The following is a 4,532-nucleotide window of genomic DNA, read 5'->3' as shown; positions in this document are numbered from 1 at the left end:
AAGTATGGTGAAAGAATACAACCCTGTTGCACGCCTTTCCTAATTTTAAACCAGTGTTCCCATGTTTTGTTCAAACAACTGCCTCTTGGTCTCTGTACAGATTCCTCATGAGCACAATTAAGTGTTCCGGAATACTCATATTTTGCAATGCTGTTCATAGCTTGTCATGATCCACACAATCAAAGGCCTTTGCTTAGTCCATAAAGCACAGGTAAACATCTTTCTGGTATTCTCTGCTTTCAGCTATACTAGGTCCATTCAATTCAGCCAATTAGGTCTGTTTAATTCAAGGCAGAGAGTGACTGTTTCTTGGGATACCCAAGGATAAATCTTGATGGATTTTCTTAAAGGAACGGGGCTTATTATGAAGAAGTTTTAAGAACACTGGAGACCGCATTGGTGAAGCAAAAGCTAAGAAAGTTACACCAAAGAATTCTTGTCCCATCGCGACATTGCACCTGCTCGATCTTCCAGGGTCGCAAGGCTTTCTTATGGGAATTCCTTTAGGAAATCTTAGCCCATCCAGCCCTTATCTTGCCCCTTCAGACTTCTTTTTGTTCCCACAATTCCAAAAACACTGAAAAGAAACACAATTTGAGTCCCTCGAGGATACCCAAACTGCCACTTTGATGGTAAATCAAAGAGAACAGAATTCTTCAGGGAAGGGTGGGGTAAAGAGGTGGAGACTCCCCCTCCAGACGTGTGTAGACCTAGATGGAGGGGATGCAGAGAAACAACAACTTCACATATTGGTATTTTTGTTTGATAAAGGGTTCTATTTTGTAGTAATACTTCTTAACTTACCCTGGAAAACCCATTGCAGCTGAGTCAATTTCCAGTCATAGAGAATCTATAGCAGAGAGTACAACTATCCCATAGGTTCCCAAGACTGTAAATCTTCATAGGAACCGACTTTCACATCTTCATCCAATGAAGCGGCTGGTGGGCTCCAGCTGCTGAACAGTTGGTTAGTAGCTGAACACGTAACCATTCGTTACACCACCTGGATGTCTCATTTTCTAGAGTTTATCTAAATGGAATGTGTTCATTCTCTCTTTTGGCTACTGTCTGTCACTCAACATAACAGTTTCAAGATTCACCCATGTTGTTGTTTGTGTTGGAAGTGAATTCCTTTATTTGCCAGGTGCTATTCCATTGTAGATAAACCACGCATGCTGGTCCAATCACCTGCTGAAGGACACTGGCTATTCCCAGTTGGGTGCTAGTACAATGAACATTGTACCTAAGGATAGGCATATGCTTTCCTTTCTCTTGGGGAAATTCTATGATAGAATACGTGTAACCTCTTAAAAACACTGCTAAACTGTTTTCCAAAGTGATTTACTATTTTGCATTCTCATCAGCAACATATGAGAGTTTGGGTTGCTCCATATTCTCCCCAATACTTGGGAAGCATCAGTTATTAATTTTAGACAGCAGCCCTGGTAGAATAGGCATTGGACTACTAGTCACGAGGTTGGTAGTTCAAATCCACCAGTTGCTCCATGAGAGAAAGATTAAGCATTCGAAAGAATTACAACCTCAGAAATGCCACATAGGCCCGCTACAAGTCAGACTTAACTGGATGGCTGTAGAGTTTTGGGTTTGTTTGCTTTTAATAAATGTGCAGAAGCCCTGGTAGTGCCGTGGTTAAACATTCAGCTACTAACAAAAAAGGTCTATGGCTCAAACGCACCAGCTGCTCTGCAAGAGGAAGATATGACAGTCTGCTTCTGTAAAGATAGTTTCTGTTGTTAGATATCATCTATCAATTTCAATTCTGATTTGTAGCAAAACACAATGAAACACAGCCCAGTTCTGCACCCTCCTCACAATCATTGCCATGTGTGAACCCACTATGGCAGCCACTGTGTCCGTCCAGGTCACTGGGGTCTTCCTCTTTTTTGCTGACCCTCTGCTTTATCTAGCATGATGTCTTTTTTCCAAGGACTGGTCCCTCCTAAGAGCATGTCCAAAGTACGTGAGACAAAGCCTCACCATCCTGGCTTCTGAGGAGCATTCTGCCTGTACTTCTTCCAGAATGGATTTGTTTGTTCTTCTGGCAGGCCATAGTATATTCAATATTCTTCTCCCCATAATTTAAAGGGGTCAATTCTTCTTCAGTCTTCATTATTCACTGTCCAACTTTCACATGCGGTTGAGGCTATGGAAAAGGCCATGCCTTGGGTCAAGCCCACCTTTACTCTTGAAGTGATATCTTTGCTTTGCAACCACATTAAAGAGGTCTTGTGCAGCAGATTTGCCCAATGCAATATGCGCTTGTTTTCTTGACTGCTGCTTCCATGAGTGTTGATTGTGGATCCAAGTAAAATGACATCCTTGACAACTTCAATCTTCACTCTGTTTCTCATGATGTAATAAAGCATTGAAGTGCAATTCTTGCTGAAGACTATATAGTCTTTGATCTTCGTCAGAAAGTGTTTCAAGTCTTCTTTGCTTTCAGCAAACAATGTTATGTCCTCTGCATACTGTAGGTTATTAATAAGTCCTCCTCCAATACTGATGCTACGTTTTTCCATAAAAACTACAGCTTTGGACACCTTATGGGGCAGTTCTTCTCTGACCTACAAGGTCTCTAGGAGTAAGGATCAAACTAACAGAAACAGGTTTGGTTAAATAGGTGTGCTGTAGCGGAGTTCACTGTAGTTTTGATTTGCATTTCCCTGATGACTCACATGGTTATAATAACTGGTATTGATTTTTTTATTTCAATTTATGATTGTATGCAGCTACTAGTTAAAATTCCATTGATTTTTGTATATTGATTTTTTTTGACCTGGCAACCATGTTAATCTTACTTAACATTGGAGGAACTTTTTTCAGATTCCATGGGGAGTGTAGTGGATCTTTGGGATAAGCACTGGACTACCAACCAAAGGTTTGAGCCCACCAGCCATTCCACAGGAGGAAGGTGGAGCTTTCTGCTCCCACAGCAATTTCCAACCTCGGAAACCCTATACAAATAAATCCATGTTGGAAGAAGTACAGCCAGAATGCTTCTTAGAAGCCAGATGGCCAGACTTAGGCTCTCAGACGTCAGACATATTATCAGGAGGGACCAGTACCCAGAGAAGGACATTATACTTGGTAAAGTGGAGGGTCAGCTAAGAAGAGGAAGACCCCCATCGAGATGGATTGGCACTGTGGTAGCAGCAGTGGGCTCCAGTTTAACTATGATTGTGAGGTTGGTGCAGGACAGGGCAGTGTTTCATTCTGTTGTGCATAAGGTCACAATGAGTCGGCACCGACTCAATGGTCCCTAACAACAACAGCAAATGAGTGGGAACCAACTAAATAGCACTTCACAATGGCACAGATTTTCTATGTAAAGACAAGGTAATCGTGTCATCTGCAAATAAGTACAATTTTACTTCTTTCCCACTTTTATTATCCTCCCTTTTTTATTCCACTTTTGTTACTTTTTCATTTCTTTTATGACTTTTTTTCTAGCTTTGTTACACTTACTGGACCCTCCAGTGCTGTATTGAATAGAAGTGGTTAGGACAGACATCCTTCCTTGTCTCTGGCCACCAGTGACTATGATATTCCTTTTGTTGTTAAGTAGTGCCATTGAGTCGGTTCCAACTCATAGTGTATAAGGTATAGGGGTTTCTGAGGAGCATCTGGTAAGCCTGAACTGCTGACCTTGCAGTTCAAACCGACCTTGCAGTCCAGTGCATTACCCACAACACCACCCCGAGACTCCGAATATATTAGATGTAAGTTTTTGTAGCTGCCCCTTTACAGGCTGAGAAAGCTTCCTTCTATTAATAGTTTTCTGGGGGATTTTGTGTTGTTATGAATGTATATTTTTCTCAAATGCTTTTGCTACATAATTGGCATGACCACGTGGTTTTCTTTCATTCTTTCTTTTATTCTGTTAATACAAGTTGTTGTCGTCGTCATTAAGTGCCATCAAGTCGGTTCCAACTCATAGTGACCCCATATAGGGCTTCCAAGGACCAGCTGATGAATTTGAACCTTGTGATTTAAACTGACCTCTTGGTCCAGTGCATTATCCTACAATGTCACACCAGGACACTGCTAATACAAGGGAGCTTCAAAAAGTTTAGGGGGGAAAATTCAATGCCTTTTTATTCCATTTTACCCACCAATTTTTTGAAGGCCTGTCATATAGTGAATTGCATTGACTTAGTGTTGAATATTAAACCAACCTTGCATTCCTGAACTAAACCAGTTCCAACACTTGTGAACTGTGTATCCTTGAGCAAGTTATTTAAGTTTTCTGTGTCTCAATTTTCCCATCTATAAATTAAGGGTTACAAGCTGGATTCAGAAGAGGCCATGGAACGAGGGATATCATTACTGATGTCCGATGGATCTTGGCTGAAAGCAGAGAATATCAGAAAGATGTTTCCCTGTGCTTTATTGACTATGCCAAGGCTTTCAATTGTGTGGATCATGACAAGCTATGGACAACATTGTGAAGTATGAGTATTCTGGAACACTTAATTGTACTTCTGAGGAATCTGTACCTGGACCAAGAAGCA

General features: G+C 41.2%; 1 protein-coding gene across 1 annotated transcript in view; it reads left to right on the top strand.

The window, feature by feature from the left end:
• The window catches only part of ASB18 (ankyrin repeat and SOCS box containing 18), a 92,751-nt gene that overhangs the window by 42,200 nt on the left and 46,019 nt on the right, over nucleotides 1-4,532 (top strand). The gene's annotated exons all lie outside the window — the stretch shown is intronic.

The sequence above is a fragment of the Chrysochloris asiatica genome, unplaced genomic scaffold (genome assembly GCF_000296735.1).
Source record: "Chrysochloris asiatica unplaced genomic scaffold, ChrAsi1.0 scaffold00096, whole genome shotgun sequence".
In the NCBI taxonomy this organism is placed as follows: domain Eukaryota; kingdom Metazoa; phylum Chordata; class Mammalia; order Afrosoricida; family Chrysochloridae; genus Chrysochloris; species Chrysochloris asiatica.
This window is presented reverse-complemented; position numbering and strand designations above follow the sequence as displayed.